The sequence below is a fragment of the Periplaneta americana genome, chromosome 12 (assembly GCF_040183065.1).
Source record: "Periplaneta americana isolate PAMFEO1 chromosome 12, P.americana_PAMFEO1_priV1, whole genome shotgun sequence".
In the NCBI taxonomy this organism is placed as follows: Eukaryota; Metazoa; Arthropoda; class Insecta; order Blattodea; family Blattidae; genus Periplaneta; species Periplaneta americana.
In genome coordinates, this window is record NC_091128.1 from 117,586,032 (window position 1) to 117,611,470 (window position 25,439).

The following is a 25,439-nucleotide window of genomic DNA, read 5'->3' on the forward strand; positions in this document are numbered from 1 at the left end:
TAAAGCAGAACACACACTAACAAAAACCGCCTTCAACAGATTCATGGTACGATGTAATTTTTTTTTATGTATGTGCTCATAGGCCCTATATGCATTTTGTTATAAATTATCGGTCTTACTAATAAAAACTCTATATACAGATGTTGAACTGTCTTATACAATGAGTAGTTCGTTTATAAGTCGTGTGTAAATTCCTTACTAATAATGACTACATACGTTGTGTATAACAATATAACTGTTACACAGCTACGTCATAGTTTCGTCATTGCTTCATTACGAAAGGTAATAGAATAGCTGAGGTTCTCTATTGCATCCGGTAGAACGCTCTGGTGTGCCGTGTTAAGTATCGATAGTACAACTGGCTCTGATCGATTACCACACTATATTTTAGTCAAAGAATACAAGCTACAGCAATATTATTCTAATTAATCTGTGCTCTTTGGTTTGTTCTTCTGTGGTTACAAGGCAACCATCATCATAAAATGACAGTCGATACGAACAGCTGTTAGAGGGGCGGCCATTTTTTCTCTATATACAACGCTTAAACAAGGGGTTTCGTGTATATAACTACTGCTAAGCAATTTCCATTGTATAGTTACAGACTGTTTATACATCCATCGCTTATACATGGTTTATTAGTAATGTTTTCTGTCTCAACTTTGCAAAAGTCTCGTATAAAAACTATACACGGTTTGTTAGTAAAACAATAAAACTTTATGCATGCTTATGAAGTGGAAAACATCAAACATGAACCAATATAGTAACACAAAATTAAATATATAATTTTACTGTAAGAATATGGAAATTCAATGCATACACTTATTTTGGATTGATGAATTTGAGGTGGAGATGAGAAGAGTATTAGATTAAATCAATTAGACGTTGAATTTTAACTTTTACTATGAACGGCCGGTACATTTTGACCGTAGCCTTGTCTGAATTATTTCATGTGTCGTAAATCTACGAGACAATATCACCTATTATGAAAATATTAGATTCGACGGCAAGCGAACACAACACGAACACGGAAAACGACCAACAACGACTATATTGCAATATAAGAACTAAGTTGCTCGATGTGATCATTTTTAAGAAATGTAAACGAATAATATAGACTTTCGAAGTGCATTAAACCGAGCAGGTTTGTCAAGACCTCGGACTGATTTCGCCATCATTAATAGCCTACACATATCATAATCCATACCACAGCCCGGGTTAAGTTCACGGCGTGCTGTACTTGTACAGTAGTGGCAAAAAAAATCGGACTGACCCTTGTAGCTGATTTCAGAGCCTTATTCACTCCAGAGCACGATAGACTGGTAACTAAGACGTTCGTGGTTCGAATTCTGCCTGGGAAGGAAACGTTTTTTTGTTCCTTATTCAAATTTATTCCCAATACTTTTCGATTGTAGTGATATTTTACTACTTAATTAAATTATTATTCCCAGAACATGAATTCTACCAGCAATCGGAAAGTATTGGGAATAAATTTGAATAAAGAACAAAAAAAAAAGTTTCCTTCCCAGACAGGATTCGAACCACGAAAGTCTTAGTTACCGGTCTATCGTGCTCTGGAGTGAACAAGGCTCTGAAATCAGCTACAAGGTCGGTCCGGTTCTTTTTTTTGCCACTACTGTACAAGAACGCGACCGTTCGGCTACGTAATCATTCACAAAATAGGAGTGGTAAGCACACTAAACTTCAGGTTGCAGTGCAAGCCTTCGGGTCCCTCCTCCGTACAAGAGAAAATAAATACCCAGAAAGGAGAATGTTAAACGGATTAAGAAAGAAAGAAAGAAAGAAAGAAAGAAAGAAAGAAAGAAAATGCAGCAAGATAAAAGGGAATTTTGAGTAACATACAGCATTATGTACCAAGTAAGTAAGGGTTGTTGAACACCTATCTTTTGCTGTGAACTTGCTACGCTCCCCCCGCAACCCAAGGGACTTGACGTCTTGTAGCTGTATAGTGATCAAAAATCATCTGTCTAGTTGTAACTTTATTAAGGGTACGTGAACGACCACAAATATTATCAGAAAATGCAGGCTCTAAATTTCTAAAATTTTATAAGAAAATAAACTCACAATTGGACAAAAATTACAAGGTACCACAACAATACTTATTAGAACTTAAATATCTTATAAAAGTATAAAAAAGGTTACTAACAATATTTTTTCAAACCAGTTTTACCAAAGTATGAAAAAAATCTGCAGTTACATCATTTCGTAACCATAACATTGTTATGGTCTCTCTGACATCTTTAATATTTTTCCTGTATGTAATAAACACTTATTTCTGAAAAGTAGATTACTGTCAGACATGTAGAGTTGTTTATTTTAGTACAATTAATTTTTTATTAGTCCTATATTAAAATTTACTTAATGTTTTGTTTTCTATTTTCAAAGAAATGGGCGTTATTGTATTCTAACTTTCAAATAAATGCATGTTAAAATCAGTGTACAAAATTTCAGAATTCTATCTGTAATGGTTATGGAGTTATGAAATAATATGTGTAAAAATTTTCAAATTTTGGAAAATTTAATGTAAAGTAAAAAGTGAATTCTAAAAAATATTATTAGTAACCTTTTTTGCACTTTTGTCAGATATTTAAGTTCTAATAAGTCTTGTTGTGGTACCTTGTAATTTTTGTCCAATTGTGAGTTAATTTCCTTACAAATTTTTTGAAATTTAGAACCTACATTTTCTGATATTTGTGGTCGTTCACGTACCTATACCCTTAAGACAATTGTAATGTGTTGCGGGGAGAGCGTAGCAAGTTCACAGCAAAATATAGGTGTTCAACAACCCTTACTTACTTGGTACGTAATGCTGTATGTTACTCAAAATTCCCTTTTATCTTGCTGTATTTTCTTTCTTTCTTTCTTTCTTTCTTTCTTTCTTTCTTTCTTTCTTTCTTTCTTTCTTAATCCGTTTAACATTCTCCTTTCTGGGTATTTATTTTCTCTTGTACGGAGGAGGGACCCGAAGGCTTGCACTGCAACCTGAAGTTTAGTGTGCTTACCACTCCTATTTTGTGAATGATTACGTACCCGAACGGTCGCGTTCTTGTACAGTAGTGGCAAAAAAAAAAAAAAGAACCGGACCGACCTTTTAGCTGATTTCAGAGCCTTGTTCACTCCAGAGCATGATAGACTGGTAACTAAGACATCGTTAAATAAATAATAAAATGAACATTTACAAAATAAAAAAATAAGGGAAAAGAAAGAGAAACGATACATTTGTATAGTTTAATAAAAGCAAGAAATACGAGAGAAATCCTTATCCTATAATCTTGCCGAAACGAAGACTGCTTCATTTTGGTGTAAAACTGATTGTGTCTTTCCAAAATGGCACTATGGAATTCTAAATTTCCCGCAGTACGGACACAACAACCTATGCATGAGCACTGCCACCAAATATAACTCACTACAACCTTCATATTGCATACGAATAGGCTATATGCAATTTACATTGTGAATAAAATTAGTTTTGCAATGATAATGAGAGCCTACTGTATGTGTGGCGCACCCCTTCCGTTGTCCGTGATATACGTGTATGGCGTTACAAATGAATTGTAAACGATACAGTTAAGTATACAACACCATATTGTATTTTCCCTCGAAATTATATGGTACACAGGTAGAATTAAAACTGTATAAATATAAATCATGAAGAAATATACTAAACATTTCATGTCTTCAAGAGGGAATGACTGGCCTCAAAATACATTTCAGAAAACATATTTCAAGATAATTATACCCCTTTTCATGCGACTTTGTTCATGGAGATCGCGGTATTTTAGCAGTCTAGAACAACACATTCCATTCGCTCTTAAGCTACATTGCCTAGTTGTAATATTGTCTCAGTCATTATTCAATGACACAAGAATCTAAATTCGTAGGGCCCCATGTTTTCATAGGTTTACAAGACGTCCATATTTTGAATAATAATACAGTAGAGCATCGATTTTCCGAATATCGATCAACCGAAACATCGGTTAACCGAAAGCGTTCCAGTCAGAAAACTTGAATTTGCGCGCGCGCCATGTAGAAGTTTCGCTAGCGCTGTTTGCGAGATTTAGCGGAAAAAAAAAGTCTCAGCTCTGAAGCAAAAAAAAAAAAAAAAAAAAAAAAAATGGCCGTTTTTAACTTGTCAAACTAGGCTAGTCAGTCTTCTGTGTTATTTTATAACAAGTGTGATACAAAATATATATATTTTATGTACCGTTTTGTGTTTAATATCAGTGTTTCTTTGTTTCATACTGCTCCTGTATCACCGGTACAATTTGTTTTCGTGAATGATCGACTATCCGAAATAGTAATATGCGTTACAAGAGCGGTATGTTGAAGTTTTCATGTTCGAGGAAAAGTTTGAAAAAGCGAAACGTATTTTGCGTGAAGATCGTTTATTACATACCTGAAAGAGGAATTTCTAATTAGTTGCAATGAAATCTCTATCTTGGTTTCTGTTCAATAACGGCAAATTTGCAAAACAAAAATATCTATCTTCAACATTGTTGCTTTAAAATGTTTTCTGTGTTTACTATACTCCAGCAGGCCGTGATATAGACTACGTCTGTCTTTTCTTTTTCCCCCAGTCTATAAATGCGAACTTAAAACAAAGGGTAAGGTAATGTAATGATTTATTTTTCATTTTAATATTTAACAATATTATTTATATAACATATTGCAGTAATAATATCGGCATCTGGAATCTTGTTCATTTTTTCACGGCTTCCTTAATGTTACTTGCATCACGAATGCAATAACTTTAGTGGAGTTGTAGAGTTTACTTGATTTTTGAAAATATTTAAAAACAATAATTAACAGTGCAATTTAGGTGAAATTGCAGTGGTAAGTTTCCAATTTATAATTATTACTATATTGAACGTCTCTAAAAATAATATGTTAAAAGCCTAAAGCAGTAAAATCAATATGTCAACTAAGCGGTAAGAAGAGGGAAATTGTTATGTGTGTTAGGTTGGGAATACTGAATGTGGAATTTTAGACTTACCGCGGATTGGTTTTGTGCGGAAACCAAGCAAATACGCACGATCTCGCACAAAATCAATTATCCGAACATCCCCCGTCCCCAATTGTTTCGGATAACCGATGCCCTACTGTACTAACAATAATTTATTTTATGTTACCTGGCATAGTTAAGGCGTTAAGGCCTTTTCTTCCACTCAACCAGATCTACAATTAATACAAGTGCATAAGTAATAATAATAATAATAATAATAATAATAATAATAATAATAATAATAATAATAATAATAATAATAATAATAATAATTTATTTATTTATTTATTTATTTATTTATTTATTTATTTATTTATTTAGAATATTAACGTGCAAAAACAACAGCACAAGGCCAATTACAGTTTAGTACGATACAAAACAGAACAAAACAACAAATGATGATGAGAATGAATGATAGAAAATGGCAATGAGATGAAATACAATCAATATAATAGTCTACATCAATAATTGATCAAATGCAACAGAGTAGAATAGCATAAATAATTATAAAATTAGTACAATGAGATAATTGAAATAATGGAATAGTCTACATTAATCAATTGACCAAATGCAACAAATAAATGGACAAATAATTATTAAAATTAGATCAGTGAGTTAATTAAAAAATGAAGCCTGGAATAATATGAGTAATATTGTAAAGATATACAATTGACAAGAATAGTAATAATAATAATAATAATAATAATAATAATAATAATAATAATAATAATGTATGACTTGAGGCTTTCCCGGCGTTCGATGTAGAATAACTCTTCTCGGGTTCTCAGCCAGGTGAATTGGAGATTAGCTAGCTCTGCCATCTTCTTCAGGGACGAATAATAATAATAATAATAATAATAATAATAATAATAATAATAATAATAATAATAATAATAAAAATAATAATAATAATGTGAAATATTGTTATTGCAGTTTACCTCAGCAGTTAATCTGAATACAATACAAATGTAAAGGTGATTATTTAGGACTATCATTTATGAAGTAAAAATACAATGTATTTAGATATTTAAATATAATCACTGTTGAACATAAGAAGAGAAAATCAGTTCATTAAACTATTCCGAAAAAAAAAAACTCAAATTTGGGAATAAATTTGAATAAGAATCAAAAAAAATTTTCCTTCCTAGGCAAGGATTCGAACCACGAAAGTCTTAGTTACCAGTCTATTGTCCTCTGGAGTGAACAAGGCTCTGAAATCAGCTACAAGAGTCGGTCCGGTTTTTCTTTGCCACTACTGTACATTCTTACGCAGATTGATGTATATAGGCCTACGTAAATCTCAATTTGTAAGATATTTTGCATTTTACGATGGAACAGAAATAATTTTCATTCTACAGAATTTAAGAAACGAGAGTCAATGATTTGCTAATATTAATAAGAATAATATGGAAATAATAATTATAATTATGGTTTTGAAGACACGAATATCGAATTAACCAATATTTACGAAGGATAAATGTAAATATACCTGAGAAAAAATGATATTACAAAGTAATCTTCACAGGCAAAAGTAGACTAAAAACTACAAACGTTCACCAAAATCTGAACTCAGTTCTCCGACATAGAAAACAGTGTCAAGCAATTCGATCTACCCTGACTCCAATTTGTTTCCTTTGTGTTCATCGCGCTTGAATTACTAAAAAACAGGTATTTGCAAGTTTACTGTGAATTCCAATAACATACGAGGAATATAATTTCTGCTCGCGGCTTCATATTTCATCCCGAGGGTGTTTTGTAATCGTGCTACAAAATTTTTACCCAAATGTTTAGCTTTCTGTGAGGGCAGTTGTGAAAATATTTAAAAATAAACATCGCTTTAATTGCGTGTAGGCCATTTTATCACAACTCTTCACTCGTTTTGTATTTAACGTGTATTTTCTGTTGTTGTTTACTTATCGGCCCTGAGTTTTGTCATTGCTATTCTGCCTCCAGTTCGATTAGGTATTAAATAGTGAAAATTGAAAGCTAACACACAGTCGGCAAATCAATGACAAATCACGTCCTGTGTTGGTTGAATTACTGAGAGTGCTGTTAGCTACAGTTTTACACTTGCAACGCGTTATACCAGACCTTTCTCTGCTTTGGCTCGCAGTTGTTGGTGAATGCTTTGCGTTACAATAAAGTCTGCTAGGGATGGAAAGGTTAAGACACTTGCTTTATAGAAATCATAGTAGAATCTGAAGACTAGTGACTGCTACAGTGGTTAACTTCGTCTAATTTGTTATCAATCGCTATAACGAGTAAGTGAATTTCAGTCTAGTAGACCATAAATTAGCCATAATAATTTGCCGCCATAATCATCATCATTATCATCGTCATCAAATTCAAGATATCAATAATTTTACGAATACAATTCCTAATATTAGTTCTACTTTTCACGTGCGATATTATTCTTCTATAGTGTTAGTATTATATTATATAATTCCATTGTCGCTGTAATTATATTTTAGTTCCTATTTTATTTTACTTTTTTATTTATATTATTATTTTTATTTTAATATTATATCTGAACTGCGACCGAGCACGAGCGCTACTCATTCGGTCTCAAATTTTGTTAATACTACTCTATCTCTTTTTATATTGCTTGTATTATTTTATTTGTATTTCTCTTTGTTTGTTTTGTAATTATATTTCTTTATTCTGTATATTTGAAATAAATGAAATTGAAATTGAAATTGAAAAAAAAATTGAAATTAATATTATTACCAAGACTGTGAACACTTTATCACATCTAACACTATTACTATAGTGCGATCGGAAAGTCCCTCCGCAGCTCTATTAGTTCTAGTAACCTTAGGATACCACCCTGTAGAAAGTTGACACTCCCTCATTCATTCCGGTTTGACAACCTCACACCCCCAGTCCATCATATGCTTAGCGGCCTTTACTGCCACTTGAATTCTCTGCTTAGTGGATTCTCGGCTACACAAACACTGCGGAGAGACTTTTCGATCACACTATATTAACACAATATAAAGGATGAAGCATAAGTAATGTCATTAATTTCGGAGGTTTATACTTTCAGATAATTAAAACAAAAAGTTTAATACAATTTTGCTCGTTTTTGCTTCCCTTTCGAGATAAAAATTGTTTTATGTGAAATATTTCATAATATATTTTGGGAAGACCATTGATTTAACTTTCAATATGCTCAGCCAATTTAAGAGAGCAGTGTATTATGATAATAGATTATTGAAATAATTTTAGTTTTGTTCTTTAAATATGCAGAGATTTGATCCTAACAAATGCAGCTTTACCTTCTGAGAAGGAATTTTCATTTCGTAATAGAGATGTAAGAAGTCAACGGAATACAGCAAGCCCACATTTTGCTCTTACTTATATCCCATTAATTTTAAAAGCTATCCATTTGTAGTTTTTAGATAGAATATGGAAACTCTGGTGAATATATCCTGTCAATTTTAACGCAAAAATTTAATAACAATTAATGTAACTTTTAAAACTTCCGAAAAAAAAATTAACTTAGCAAAGTACTTCTAGTTACTAAAATTAAATAATATCTGCAGACGGTGTAAAATAAAATAATTCACTCCATAGATAAAACATCAGTGGATGATAGTACAGCCCATAGGAACTGAATATGCGTCGTCACTACTGTCGGCTGGGGGACACGCGACAACTAGTTAATGTTTGCAAACAAAACGCAAGGACCAAAGATGCCTATCTTGATACAGCTACTATATTTGAACCGTGTACATAACACACTTGGGACGTAGTTCACTAAAGCAGACAGACCTGAGTTCGTTGTTACCTTAAGACTAAAACCATCTTTATGATGTTGGAAGTGGTGATGAGGAGAATTGTTTTTTTATAATCCATGGCGAGGAATGTAATAAATAGGTATTTTGAAACATGTTATTCAGTTGTACTTCTACATAAACAGACGCGTGCACAATACTGTACATGTGTAGGGAAGAGTCGGGTAGTATCGGACATCGGGTAATATCGGACAGTGCGTTTCTTTCATCTACCACCATATTGTAGTACCTGAATGACATGGTTACGTTTCTCTATGCGACATCACAGAAACGTAAACATGTCAATCAGGTACTATCATCGCATGGTAGATGAAAGAAACTCACTGTCCGATATTACCCGATGTCCGATATTACCCGACTCTCCCCTAACTATAGAAAGCGTAAAAAAGAAGGTAGTGACATTTTGTTCCAATTAAAAAGACCATATTTCATTCCCAGATTAGAAAAACGTTATCTAAATTGAAATAGCCTATGTCTATAGACTGTGTAAAAAGAAAATCATTGAAATCTTTCCACTAGTTTATGACTAAAATTGGCATTTATTTTTTATTGTTTTCAGGTTTTTAAAACATATTATGATCAGTGACTGTACCCAAAGTATTTTATCTGAGAATGGAATGATCGCTCTTTCTTCCTGCTTCAAATCTCCCTTTCAGCCTACAATGTTGCAAGCTGGTCGCATCGGTCAGTGACTTCAAATTAGTGGTTTTTAAATTAAATATACACGAAAATCGTCCACGCTATTGAAATACGACAGAAGGATAAATGATTCTTTATTGTATCTTCTATCGATATGAACAAAATTACGATCCTACTGGCAACAGTTACCGAATAAATTGTTAAACATTTGGGAAAAAACATTGTTTTCTGAGAAATGCATGGACTTTTCACCCATATGGTATTAGACAATTTTGTTACATACAACATGAGCTATTCGCTATCAAAATCTGCAGGGTTATTTCACTTCAACCCTCTATACCAGGGATGAGACGATAGCTCCCAATCATGGTAGAAGAGCTCGACATTGATCACGAGCGCATAGCGCATCCACTACTAGCGTCGTAACGTAGACAACAGGGATATACAGTACATGCAAGTGCAGCGAATAGAGGCAGCAATTATTACAATAACTTGCGTTACTAAATTTCTGACTATGTAATAGGGCTAATGTACATATATAAACAAATCGCAAAGGGAAGGGTTTTTTAGGAACAAAAAGAGAAATAGGAAAAGTTAATTGTTTGTAAACCATTTTATTGTTAAAATCAATTATTTATTATGTAAATACTTCACTTCATTGGTTAGGAGGAACTAATAGGGTCTACCTGCTCGACGTGTGTGATCTCTAAGTACTTTTGAGTATTTGTTGAAAAAATAATAATGGCAATATTGATTGAAATAGAGTATATTGATTGTGTGATTGTGAAAATGTAGTCCTTACTCTCCAGTCGTGATTATGTAATGTTTTTCTTAGAGTGATTTGTGAGATTCACGTAACACGAAAAAGCAAATTGGTTAAATTAAGACATTTAGAGCCATCGTAATTTTTGGGTTCAATCATTTAAGGGGATATGTATGACTTTTAAAACTTCCACAATTTCGGTCAAAATTTGTGAAATTTAAACTATATAAACATATCTATAATAATGTCATCTGTACAAAATTTGGTGCAATTAGATCTATTAGTTTTAAAATTATATTTTTAAGTATATTTTATATTGACGTTACTAAAAACACTTCTTGCATCAAATTTTCAAAACGTTTAGTTCATATTTGCTCAAAATCCTAAAAATTGTTATTGGAATAAAAGTGAATTAGCATTTTGAGCTTAGTAATAGTATAAGTTAAAGTGCAATCAAAGATAAAATATTATTTCTAAATTAAAGAAACACGTAGTCTAATAAAAGTAAATATCCAGAAACAAGCAACAAATAAAACATCAACAATACATTTAAAATAAAGAAATAAAAGGAATCTAGATACAATCTACTGACCCAAATGTAAGTTAATTTACCTTCGATGTCAATTCCGAAATGAATTTATTTCCCTCTTCTCCTGAATAATGCCTATATATTTTTTTTCATGTTGCGTCTCATAATGCCGTTTTATGTTGGTTTTTTTGCAAATGATATTTTTTTACACAACAAACACTGGACTTCATCACCATGTTCGAAGCATAAATATTGTATCTTCCACTCTTCCTTGAAAGCTTTAAGCGCTTCCGTTCCGTCATGATGCGCTGTGTTCTAAGATGTGTACATTCTTTAGCAATGTTTACAGGTAAAAGAGCTCCGCGCGCGCGCAGCGGGCATAAAAGAGCTCTCGCTCGCAATTATTAATCTCAAGACTGCTCTACACTATCCCCATGAAATTCCTACATAAACACTGTATTCAAGAAAAAAGTAACCACAGAAATACCTACTATTTAACTATGAGAAAATGAGAAATGATAATTAACATTAAATTCGATGTAGGTCTATAGCCTGTAAGTTCTCCTTTCTTGCTTAGTAATGCCGATACTGTTTTGAACTCTGATATTAGCAGGAGAAATGACACAGTCGGCACGTATTACATATAGTGCCTATAAATAATTATAGCATAAACTCAAAATTAACTTGAAGTCGTTCTCATTCGTGACGTTGGTATACTGTATAATTCGCTTTAGCAAACATGTTTCACAACAATTTTCTATGCGCTTCGAATGCAGGATCAGGGGGACTAATCTGACATGCAATGTAACACTAAATTAATAACATAGCAAGCGTCGCGGCGCCTCTGACGGCTGCGGCTGCATCGGCGCCCGTTGCGACGAACAAACTACAACAGTTATCAAACTTTCTACTTGCGAATAATTTCTAAAGTTTCAATTCCTTTAACAGCGACGGATGTGGATGTTTCGTTAGCTGTGTTCCATTTCGTTTTACTTTACTGCTATTCTGCTACGAAGCTAAAGGGGAAAAGGGAATTAATTTAAGTCACATGAATTCCATTACGCTGGACACAGCGTACGCGACAATTAAAGCGCAGTCTTGTCATTGTGTGGAGGCCATGGTTCTGTGTTCGAAACCTTACTCGACACGAATGTCTGTTTCCAATGAGATGTGTTATGTTTAAATATTGTCTTTAATGTACACACAGCGACGACTTACTCCAAGTGGCGTGTTCCTCACTCACTCACTCACTCACTCACTCACTCACTCACTCACTCACTCACTCACTCACTCACTCTCACCGCTTTCTGCCCAAGGACGGGTCTTTCGACGCAAATCCAGTACTCTATGATCTATGATCTTCCGTCTTTTCTATTTTCCTCTTATTACTACTTTTGTTAATGTTATAGTTTCAATGTACATTTCACTTCTGGTATTGTGGAAGAGAAGGCTTCATGGCCTTAACCCTATCAGTATGAATGAATGAATGGATGAATGAATGAATGAATGAATGAATGAATAAGTAAATAAATAAATAAATAAATAAATAAATAAATAAATAAATAAATAAATAAATAAACAAATAAATAAATAAGCAAAAAATAAGTAAATAGTATACGCATATATTCCATACTGTATTTTAAAGTTGCCTATCGTCTTATACAGGGACATAACTTTATTTTTACCAACATTTTTAACATTAACCTGGCTATACTCGGAAACACTGTTGCCCCCTTCCATTACAGGAGTTTGATGTTACTAGTGCAATATGTAAACAAATCATTTTACTAGGTATAGGAGGAGAGAAAAGTAGTGTATCCATTTATGTTGTAGGAAAATACGACATTACGATTTTCAGTTTGATCATCACTTTTACGGAATTTATTAAAATACAGTAGAGTAGTAACATTTTTTTTTTCAAAACCTCAACTTTTCAGGCGGCTATGTTCGTTATGTAATGTCTACTTTATTTAGCATACTAATTATTGGTGTTAACATACAATATAGAGAGTGCATTTAAATTGAGGGGGACATAAGTAAAGGGCTGTAAGTGCACTTAAGTTACTTTTGAGAAAATGGGGTTTAAATATTTAAGCTTTCGTAAAATCGGTGAAATTTTTATTTAAATTTTAATGTGTGATGCGGTTAAAATATCCCTTTGCCACTAAAATTTTAGATACTTTAGCTTACATTGGATGCACTTAACTCATGTTATTACAAATGTCACTAGCATTCCTTTGCTTCTAGCCACCTCAATTCAAAAAAAAGCTAAACTGAATTTTTAAACAAGTTGCTGAAAATGGTTGCCGTTCATTACAATGCAGGCTTCAATTCAGTACGCATATTATTAAAAACATTTTGAAGCATATTCTCTGAAATTGAATTTATCGTTTCTTGAATATAATTTTTAGTACGATATTATTAATATAGGTTCTTTCTTCTATAGAAAACGCAATCATATTTATGAAACACACTATACACTGCAGTGTGAGGGTGTTGTCGTTATTGAGGTCCCACGTTGGACGCCATTTGAGGGTGAGTGGTTATTGTGACCACACGTTGGGCGCCATTTGAGGGTGGGTGCGTCTCGGTGTTGCGTGAGATTCACTCAGGGTAGCCGAGGTACTGTTGTGGTATAGGATGATGTCGGGAATAATACCAAGCCGGCTACTTATATAAAAGGCAGTGTAAACTCCAAAACTATAAGTTTATTGTCGTATTCACTTGGTAAACCCTAGAGTATGTATTTCCGGCTGATTTATAATTCAATCGTTGGTCGCACCTCTGTATCGACTCTATGGCAACTCTGAATAAGCTCTATCCGATACTATAAATTCAATACTCTGCCCAGTACACTATGATCGAAGCTCCTAAACGTTGACGAGTGGTCTCGCCGATGACAAAGTTCTATCTATCGAGTCTTCGCCGGAAGAAAGACTATTAAGTTGGGCCGCCGACACAAAAAGAAGATGTCGCGCCGTCTACACGAAGAAAAGTAGTTATCCTGTCGACACGAAACGAAGTAGTTATTCTGCCCTGTATGTAGGGCCGTCGACACGAAAAGGAGTAGTGATTGTGCCCTGTATGTAGGGCCGCCGACACGATGAGATGTTGTGATTGTGTCGACACGAAGCGAAATAGTAGTCCTTATCTCCGCTCCCCTCCACCCTTATTTATAAAAACCTATCCTACGCTAAAACTAACTATTCTATTGGTTAAAAACTACGTCACTTAACCGGCCTAAAATCTATTCTCTATTGGTCCAAAGTGACCTCATAAGCTGAACCACGATCTCTTCTTATTGGGCGCGAAATATGTCATCTCTAAATTTAGACTTTGGATTTCCCATAACCTCAAATTAGTTTGTATATCTCACAAGAATACCCGTTCTTTGGAAAACCCAAGCTGGGCAGTATCTTTCCCACGGGTCCAGTCTAACTTTAGGGTTTTATGCTTCATCGAGTCTCTATACGAAACCCCGCTCAAGGTGGCCCTAAATCTGTCCGATGCTGACAAGTGACGAAACACCTGTGTGGGGAAGCTAATTCTAACGAAGTCGCCAGAACATCCCCGCGAATACATGTAATAGAAATATGGAGATATCACTTCGCTAATAAATCGGTCTCTCCCTCTCCTAATTACTGCTTCAAGTGTTTACTTCACTGCTTGAAGACTTCGAATGTAACAGCGGCCGTAAGTTTGTGTGTCTGACGGGAGCAAGGACATTAGTGAAGGGGTGAGAGTGAAGTACATTCAGAAATGCAGGTACAATAAAAATGCAAGTAAAAATAAAATGATGTCACTGTATATTTTTCTGCACGAAATTTTGTCCCGTTCACTACAATGCTTCCAGTGCAACCCTCAGCAGGCAATTTCTTCTCACATGGTGATGGAAGAGTGGAACAGAGAAAAAGTCTCTCCGGCACCGGGATTTGAACCCGGGTTTTCAGCTCTACGTGCTGACGCTCTATCCACTAAGCCACACCGGATTTCCATCCCGATGTCGGATCGAATCCTCTCAGTTTTTAAGTTCCACCTCTTGGGTTCCCTCTAGTGACCTACCCTCATGCACTGAGTCATAGATGTATGACAGTGGCACAATGTTCACACATGAGCAGAGGTGCACTCGTTATGAGTGACTAAGTGGCCGGGATCCGACGGAATAAGCGCCGTCTTAAATCACAAAGTGATTATTGTTCGCATATCATATATTATGATGTACCGAAATAATATGATATTTCAGTACAGAATTCCTGCGTCATCATATGGTGATGAAAGAGTGGAACAGAGAAAAATTCTGTGGTGTTTGGGTAAAGGGAGATAAGTCATAAAAATGAGTTCGGAGATAAATGACAATTAAACTTGGAGTCCTTATTACAAATAATTTTCTACACAAATAAAACACATCAACTGCTTGTATTCTTTGATTTTTGCACACCCACTTATACAATTTAACTTGTGTGTTCATCTGGGGAACAAAATTCCGCCTGGACAAAAAAATGACTTATACCCCTTTACCCGAACACCACAGAATTCTCTCCAGCATCGGGGTTTGAACCCGTGTTTTCAGCTCTACGTGCTGACACTCTATCCACTAGCCACACCCGGTTCCCATCCCGATGTCGGACCGAATCCTCTCAGTTTAAGTTCCACCTCTTGGGTTCCCTCCTGTGGCCTACCCTCATACACTGTGTCATAGATGTATGGCAGTGGCACAATGTCCACTCTTCCATCACCATATGATAACGCAGAAATTCTGCACTGAAATACCATATGTACTTCGGTACATCATAATATATAATATATAATTTCTTCTCAACCAGCAACCCACTTAGTTTCTTTTTTTCTCTTCCTGATATTTTTCAACATTATCTATCTTCATCCGCTCTTTCTGGCACAGTTTGATTTTTTATTCAGTCTGTCCATTTCACACGCTCCATTCTTGATCATACCCACATTTCAAATGCTATAAGTCTTTTATCTTCACTTCATAATATCAATGTTCCTGTCCCACACTTCGCACGAAGTACTTTACTAGTCCCTTCTTTAGTTCTTTTTCCAAAGGTCCGCAGAAGATATTCCTTTTGTGTTAAAAGCTTCCTTTGCCATTGTTATATTATTTTTGGTTTCCTGGCAGCAGAACATTATACTATTTATATTACATCTCAAGTATTTGAAGCTATCCTTTATTCTCATTTAAAATTGGAATGTTAACCTTCCTTATTTTTCTTCCGATAACTATGGCCTCGATCTTGTTTACATTTATTTTCATCCAATCCTGGCCACTGTTATCATTTAGATCCAATAGAATATCTCCTGCTAACAACGCCATATCATCAAACATTATGTAGGCTACTAATTTATTCTTCTTTGTCCTACCATCACGCCTCCCGTGTTCTGAAAATATTTATTCACGAAATCCTCCAAGTACTTGTACAACAAATTAGGTGATAAACGGCATCTTTTCCTGAAGTATGTAATAATACTGAAATTATCAATAATGTTTAAATAGTAATTGTGAAGTTGAGGAAAGAAGCTATCAAAATGGTAGGAGGCACTGAAGTTAGATTAACAAGTCCCTTCCGTCCACACCTGTAGAGTAACGGCTAGCGCGTCTGACCGCGAAGCGAGGTGGTCCGGGTTCGAATCCCGGTTGGGGCAAATTACCTGCTTGATGTTTTTCCGGGGTTTTCCCTCACCCAATATGAGCAAATGCTGGGTAACTGTCGGTGCTGGGCCCCGGATTCATTTCACCAGCATTATCACCTTCACTTCATTCAGACGCTAAATAACCTGAGATGTTGATACAGCGTCGTAAAATAACCTACTAAAAAACAAGTCCCTTCCCAATTTCCCAGATTTCGGACTGACAGATTTGATCGGAAACCTGGTGTGGTTATATACTATTATTCAGCTATATTATTGACTTAGGTTAGGTTAGGTTAGTTTAGTTTAGGTTAGGTTAGTTAACGGAAATTTCATGGCTGTGATTTCGGTCAGGTGAAGGTAGCATACGGTAGTTGTAATCCCCGTGCTGTCTCACTAGACGGATATATACGGAATGAGCCAAGGTAAGTGCAATTAGTAATGAACTGTTTAACTCTTATAAAGAGCTGATGATTGAACGTCACTGCGCTCTTCATTTGTGTACTATCACTTTTTTTTACCTCGAAACTTCACCGGATAGTTTCATTCCGGAATTTACATGCATCTTTCGCTAGTCCAGGACGAGGTCAAAGATAACCGCATTCTTGTCCGGAATTTGCATACACTCGTAAAGCTAGAGTCCTCCCTCTTTCCCTTCAGGATAGAATTACAAATCCTGGATATTTTTTACTGGACCAGCCTTGTGTAATTCGTGATATATGGAAGGTCATAGCGAGCGTTTTCATTAAGTACCGGTACTTGATTTTCTTCTTCCAGTCCCATGCCACTGTAACGCAAATCTTTTCATACTTCCTGAATAACGCATGTAAGCGAAGGACATATTAATAAATAATAATCTATTCAATTTAATCGATAGGGTGTAAAATTACAGTTTGGTCTCCCCTGGCAAGAAGCAACACTGCAGACGTTGTGACTGACGGCAGTAGACAATTTACAATGGAAATTATATAGAAGCAGCTAGGAACCGCAAAGGCAACACTAACACAGGATTTTGAAACTGTGCGAACTCATATAATTTACGGCTTCAGAGCCAGAACGCTTGGCTTGTAGTGTGGAGAAGAGCCCTCCCCCCCACTCTCCAGAAAGCTTTCTGCAGCATTACCCCTTCCTCGGCGTACACTGCTTCAACTGATTGGAGTTGTCTCCATCTGTAAGCTGCTCCAATCCTCTGAGTAAGCCGACATCATTGAATGTGTGTGTACAAACCGCCAGTTCCCTGCGGTACAATCGGACAATGGTTTGTTGGAATAATCACGAGCACCTTCGGCTGGCGCTGCTGTTTTGAGATACGGCTTCATTTGACACGTTCTCTCTTTCTTCGAACAGGCTACTCAAAACTCAGTGTTTAATGAGGTATGCGAAATAGTTACTACCTGTGGTTTAAATAATAGTTTTCCCCAGGTACTAAATTCTCACCGATTTACAAAGAACGTCACACAAGTAAATACTAATTAGGCAGATAGGAAATACAGTAGATAAATAGAGAGAGAATAGACAAAAGCGAGAGAGGCAAAACAACATAAGGTAGACCCAGAAAAAAAATAAGACAACATATAGAGACAGACAAGATAGAGAGAAGACAAGACAAATAAAATGAGACAAGACAAAAAGTTAGAAACAATACAAGACATAGTGAGAGACAAGACAAAACATGGTAAGATACGAGACAAAACAGACAGTGAGATACGAGACAAAACAGATCGTGAGATACGAGACAAGACAGATAGTGAGATACGAGACAGACAGATAGTGAGATACGAGACAAGACAGTGAGATACGAGACAAGACAGATAGTGAGATACGAGACAAGACAGATAGTGAGATACGAAACAAGACAGATAGTGAGATACGAGACAAGACAGATAGTGAGATACGAGACAAGACAGATAGTGAGATACGAGACAAGACAGATAGTGAGATACGAGACAAGACAGATAGTGAGATACGAGACAAGACAGATAGTGAGTTACGAGACAAAGCAGATAGTGAGATACGAGACAAGACAGATAGTGAGATACGAGACAAGACAGATAGTGAGATACGAGACAAGACATAGTGCGATACGAAACAAGACAGATAGTGCGATACGAGACAAGACAGATAGTGAGATACGAGACAAGACAGATAGTGAGATACGAGACAAGACAGATAGTGAGTTACGAGACAAGACAGATAGTGAGATACGAGACAAGACAGATAGTGAGATACGAGTCAAGACAGATAGTGCGATACGAGACAAGACAGATAGTGAGATACGAGACAAGACAGATAGTGAGATACGAGACAAGACAGATAGTGAGATACGAGACAAGACAGATAGTGTGATACGAGACAAGACAGATAGTGAGTTACGAGACAAAGCAGATAGTGAGATACGAGACAAGACAGATAGTGAGATACTTGACAAGACAGATAGTGCGATACGAGTCAAGACAGGTAGTGCGATACGAGACAAGACAGATAGTGCGATACGAGACAAGACAGATAGTGAGATACGAGACAAGACAGATAGTGAGATACGAGACAAGACAGATAGTGAGATACGAGACAAGACAGATAGTGAGATACGAGACAAGACAGATAGTGAGATACGAAACAAGACAGATAGTGAGATACGAGACAAGACAGATAGTGAGATATGAGACAAGACAGATAGTGAGATACGAGACAAGACAGATAGTGAGATACGAGACAAGATAGATAGTGAGATACGAGACAAGATAGATAGTGAGTTACGAGACAAAGCAGATAGTGAGATACGAGACAAAACAGATAGTGAGATACTTGACAAGACAGATAGTGAGATACGAGGCAAGACATAGTGAGATACGAGAAAACAGATAGTGAGATACGAGACAAGACAGATAGTGAGGTACATATAGTGAGATACTTGACAAGACAGATAGTGAGATACGAGACAAGACAGATAGTGCGATACGAGACAAGACAGATAGTGCGATACGAGACAAGACAGATAGTGAGATACGAGACAAGACAGATAGTGAGATACGAGACAAGACAGATATTGAGATACGAGACAAGACAGACAGTAAAATACGAGACAAGACAGATAGTGAGAGACAAGGCATAAGACAGATAGTGAGAGACGAGACGAGAAAGACAGAGGCGAGAAAGATAGAGACGAGACAAGACAGATAGAACAGAGAAAAGAAAACAGCTCGAAAGAGATAGGATGGACAGATTAGTCTGAGTCTGAGAGAAGATAGATTGACAAGAGAAGGAAGACTGAGAGGGACAAGACAAGGCACACTGAGACAAGACAAGAGAGACTGAGAAAATAGGGAACAGAGACAAAACAGCTAAGGAAAGGCAAGATGAAACAGATATAGAGAGACAAGACAAAACAGACATAGAGAGACAAAGAAAAACAGATAATTAGATAGAAACAATGCAAAAGAGATTAGACAGAGAGAAAAAAGTTTGAGAGAAAAAATACAAAACATATAAAGAAATACAATGCAAGACAAGACAAAAAAGCACGACCGGACGGACGGATGGACAGATAGAGACAGATAGACAAAGAGATGTAATTTTGAGACAAACAGATGTAATTTTTAGACAAAGAGATGTATTTTTTTTTATTTTACTGACTGATTGAATAGTAATTTACTGCGATTTCAACTGCAAAAGCTAGACGTTATATCTATGTCAGATAATAAGCAACTTTACTTTTCGTGAAAACGAAGCTATAGGTATCCATGACTCTTTTGTTAAATTTATTTATACACGCTTCAACATCTGTAGTCATATCGCGTGTTTAAGATCTGTGGGTATACAAGTAGGCCGTTGTTAATATTATTGAGTCCATAAAACTTATCCCATATAAAATTCATTGTCACCGTTACTATGATTAAATTCAGAGAGATCTATAATAAATGCAGTATGCGGATGAAGTCGAGTACTTCAATTTCTCTATTACGTCACTATACTGTGTTGTAATAACAGGTCCTTAGCTTGTAGGCCAGTGGTTGACAAAGATTACGTCATACAAAATCAGCCCGCAATACACAGCAAAGTTGTAGGCAGGAGTGCGAGAATACCAATTGCTTAACTTTGAACGAACGAGTGAAGGCTAAGGGGTGGGAGATCATGCTTTACCCCTACACACTGCTTATGTATTAGGGAGTTGACTGGCGAATCAAAAAATGACGACCACTGATGTAGGCCTCCTATTTGCGATGTAATCTCTGCCACATGATGTAATCTAATTCTCTGATTACTCCAGAACTCTGAGCTTGCTGTAACGTGGATGTCTATACAGTGAAGGTTTATGACAAAGATAAACAGGATAAGTTCATAAGCCTATGTTTTAGAGCAGATTCGAACCAATAACCATTATTTACACCGAGCGTTGAAATAGGCTTTCGACAGGTGCGTGTATCAGAGACAAAATTACTGGTGGTACTATAGTCTGAACAATGAGTTCTTGAAACTGTCACCTGACTTCTCAGTCCAGAGTGTCACCTGAAGCCGAATGCCACGCATACCCAGAATGTTTAGCGAAGTGGGCGTTAACAATGTTTGTCACCGAGCCAAGTTCTCTCTGCCTAACCACTGCTTGTGTTGTTCTCCTGTCAGACCAATTTATTTGGAGTTTCGTGCAAATTGTTAACCTTTCATATTCATGTGTCAAATATGTTTCGTATTTAATCCATCTTTTTCATGTCAATTTTAATTAACTAATATGCTTCTACAGTGACTTTTACAAAATACAAATTCCTGTAAAAATAATTAAACGAAGAGACTTCTAAAACAAGTAAAAAGAAAAATACAGAACGAAATATTTTACTAGAAGTTAATATAGCAAAGGAAGCATTGTTTTGTGTACTGTCAAATTGGAAATAAAGCTTAGGGATACCAAAAGCAAAATGCAAAGGACGAAAAAAATGGCTTAAAGTGCCAGGACAAACAAATGCCGTTGGCCACTGTGGAGTAATGGTTAGAGTGTATAACTGTGAAGCAGACGTGCCTAGGTTCAAATTCTGGTTGGGAATATTTTCCTGGAAGAGGTTTTTTGAGGTTGTCCCTCGGTGCCGTAGGCCTACTCTGAATTCATTTCGCTAATATTATTACCTTCATTTAACTCAGACGCTAGATAACCAGCGCAGTTGATAAAGCATCATAAAATAACCCAATTAAAAATAGCAACCTGATTATTATTTCTTTATGGTGGTGATCTGGAACATTTTCCATAGCTATTAACATATGAAAATTTTTAATTAACAATTTCAAGATAGTTTTCACTCCGCAGCGGTGACCGTGGACCGTTTGATTGATTTTGGGTGCCTTTATTTTCTGTTGTCCTCATCTTCACTTTTGCATTCTCTCGACGTGTTCGATGAATTCTGAATTTTTCACGACTACTGTTTCAAAGTTGAGGATGCAATTTAGCCACTTAATATTTTTCGCGTTTATTTAGTCGATTTTCCCATGCTTGATTGATCGACACCTAAAACGTCTGGATCGGTTGAGAGCTCATGAAGTTATGCGTATTTGTGGAGCTACAATGAGTATCCAAGTTCGTTTTCGTAATCCAGCTATGACTGTGGGGAGAGGAAATCATCGTGCTTACCACATACTACCCCGTACTATAGTCTGTCTTTTATACAGAAGGAAACTTCCCGCCGTTGAGTTTAATCGGTGAGACGAACCTTGCTAATCGATAACAAGAGGAGCTGGGGTGTGCTACTTACTACCATTTACCTGTTTGATAGGATGTTCATATAACACGTTAAAGTTCTTTGTTGTCCTCCCTCAGTCTAGGCCAACTTGTACTCTAGTTAAGTTCAGTTTTAAAACACGTCATTTACAATTACTTTTCATTCAAGATGATAGATACTGTGGTTGGTGTGTTGGTGTTGCCGTGCTTAGTAATTACTTCTTGTCTAAAAGGTGGTAGAGTACATTACATACTCTGATACAAAGAAAGTCGTGCATCGTATGAATATGCATTTCCAGAGCGAATATGACTCTGAAAGGAATAGAAGACAATTTTCGTTAGTCATGTTTTGGACAAAACAATTAAAGCGACGGGTATAGCTATCTAAAATTGATGTATATGGTTACATGAAACAAAATGAATCGGGAGAAATGCTTAAAATCACTTAAAAAACGTACTCGCGATTCTCTTTTTACAACATTGGACACATTTAATCGGGAAGATTTGAAATAGACAGTGCTTCCTTTCATAATATAGAAAAATAAATAAATAAATAAATAAATAAATAAATAAATAAATAAATAAATAAATAAATAAATAAATAAATAAATAAATAAATAAATAAATAAATAAATAAATAAATAAATAAAAAAGTGAAAAGTACATAAGTAGGCTAAATAAATAAGAAAATAAATAAACAAGAAAATAAATAAGTGAATAAGTGACTAAATAAATGTCAATAAGAAATAAATAAACAAGTAAATAAATAAACATGTAAGTGAATAAATAAATAAGTGAATAAATAAGTAAATAATTAAGTGAATAACTAAATGAGTGAATAAATAAATAAGTAAATAAATAAACAAGTAAATAAATAAGAGAATAAGTAAATTAGTAAGTGGATAAGTAAATAAGTAAGTGAATAAGTAAGTAAATAAGTAAATAATTAAATAAATAAAGTAGATAAATTAATTAAATAAATAAATTGAATTAAATTAATTAAATTAATTAATTAAATATAGATCATACGTTTTGGAATATGTATTATATGACTTTCTTGTGTTGAATACTATCGTACCTGGTTTACATGTTTCGACCTTTTATGGGTCATCCTCAGAACTGGTCGTTGTTGGTCTTGCCCAACGTTTTGTTTACATTTTCATCTTTGAAGCCTTGCGGAGTGGATGATTGCAGTTACACCCACTCCCACTGTAGAGCAATGATCTGAAGAAGCACAACTATTCTTTCAGTGTTGATACACGTTACATTCCGTTATTCTCAAAACTATTGGACGTTTGAAAAAATTTGTTCGCGTTGACTTGATCTATTACCTCTGTGAATTTATGTAATAGGTTCCCTTCCATCCAACATGTGTCGCTTCTATGGCTCAGTGCTTGCACGATGATCTTACATCCGGGCGGCCCGAGTTCGATCCCTGATCAGGTCGTGAATTATGACGAGATACAGGTCTGAGTAGTGGGATATGTAGCTAATCGGCGATGTATGCTTTGGAGGAGGAAAGAAACTGGCCACCATACCCCATTATCTCGTGGCCTAGTTGCCTCATGAGTGATGCGTTATTAGTGTTATCTATGAGGTTCAAACCTATCTTATGAAAGTTGACTAAACAACAACAACAACAACAGGGATGAGAAATAGGAATTCCCACAAAACCCTACAACCGAACAATCTCTTCGTCCACCACAAATTCCACGAGGACCCATTGAGATTCGAACCCGACTTACCAGCGTGGAAAGCCAAAACTCTAGGGTAGACACTGCGGTAACACTGCGTCATATTAATATATTAGCAAAGGAAAAATTACGAGTTAAATCTTTATATAGTGGAGAGTAGCCATCGATGAATCGTTGCTTTAAATGGACCGTCGCCATATTCTTGGTCATATTGACTGCATATGCATGAAACGTCACCTCAAGGCTTCCCCCTCATGTATTTCACTCCTAAGTTGTGTTTGGTGGCGGCAGCAAACACGTGGGCTGAACAAGAAGCTCAGACACGTTTTTGTTATTTTCACTATAATTTTAAAGTAACTTTAAGTACAGAGTACTTTGGCTTAATGACATTAAGTTATGAAATGACATTTATAGCTGGAAGCAGTGTTCTGTCTGCTTCCTTTTTAGTTGTATATTCATAAATTTTGTATAACCTCTTCAGCGCTCTTGAAGTGTGATTAGAAAATGGCGAAGTCGCTATGGATGGACCAGCTGGAGTTCCCATGGATGGACTGCGTTTTAAAATGGATCATTCATGGAAACCAATTCCCTTCAGGAAGCAATCAAAATCAAGACTACTGGTTTTGTTTCATGTGTGAAAAAACCATCGAAGAAAATATGATTCAGTGTATGTCTTGCAAGAAATGGGTAAATTAAGCTTTTACAAATGTCAGGCAGAGTCAAAAGCAATACTTTGTGTGGCATGTGTGTCTTAAAAAGGAAGACTTTTATCTACAGTATAATAATTATCTCAGACTCCAGAAAATAATTTTATTTATAAAATCACATCATTATGTTGCTGTCTTGTAATTTAAAGTTTTATGCTAACATTTTTTAACTACTGTATTAGCTAATTTGGAATAACCTAAAACTTTAAAATATTGAAATGACAAGGACTGTTTTTTTATGATTTTTAGTTTGAAAATACGATTATAATTAGATTAAAAGTAACTCCAACATTCATTAATCAAATCCATGTTTCTTGATTGTTACGATTTTTGCTTTGTTGACGTTATTTTCAGATATGTTTTAAATTTTTCTTTTGGTCCATTTATGGGAACACAGTGGTCCATTCATAGAACCCTGCAGCCTTTATTGAACCAATAGCCGAATTTTAAAGATCTAATCTTTAAACAGAGATAAATAGAATGTAGCCCTGAAACTTCATTTTATTCTTCCTTATTAGCAATGTAATTGTTCAAGTCTATGAACGGAATGTTAAGCCATTGCCTTTGTTAGATAAAATAAGAAAAATAGTTAGGTGGTCCAATGATGGCTACTTTCCTCTATATATTCTTACAAAGCGTTTATGGTCTACGAGTTAAAACTGTATTGCTGTTTAAAGAGTATGGGTGCTTTATAAATCAATGAATAGAACTCTTATAAAACCGTATCAGACTCTTTATACAAGCATGTCTGCACCCAATTATCCGATAATAAAAAAAATATGAATTGCATGGAATAAATATTGGATAATCAAAGGAATTACGCAGTTTGCTTTTGTTATTAGTTCTTTGCTTTAAGGGCAGATCAGATCACTGCATGCTCAGGGTCGGTGCGTCCATATGGTAATGCATGAGGACGTCCATAAAGAATTAATTAAAAGTAAAC

The 25,439-nt window shown here is 35.4% G+C and overlaps 1 protein-coding gene across 2 annotated transcripts in view; it reads left to right on the forward strand.

The window, feature by feature from the left end:
- The window catches only part of LOC138710843 (uncharacterized), an 858,539-nt gene that overhangs the window by 173,583 nt on the left and 659,517 nt on the right, over nucleotides 1-25,439 (forward strand). The gene's annotated exons all lie outside the window — the stretch shown is intronic.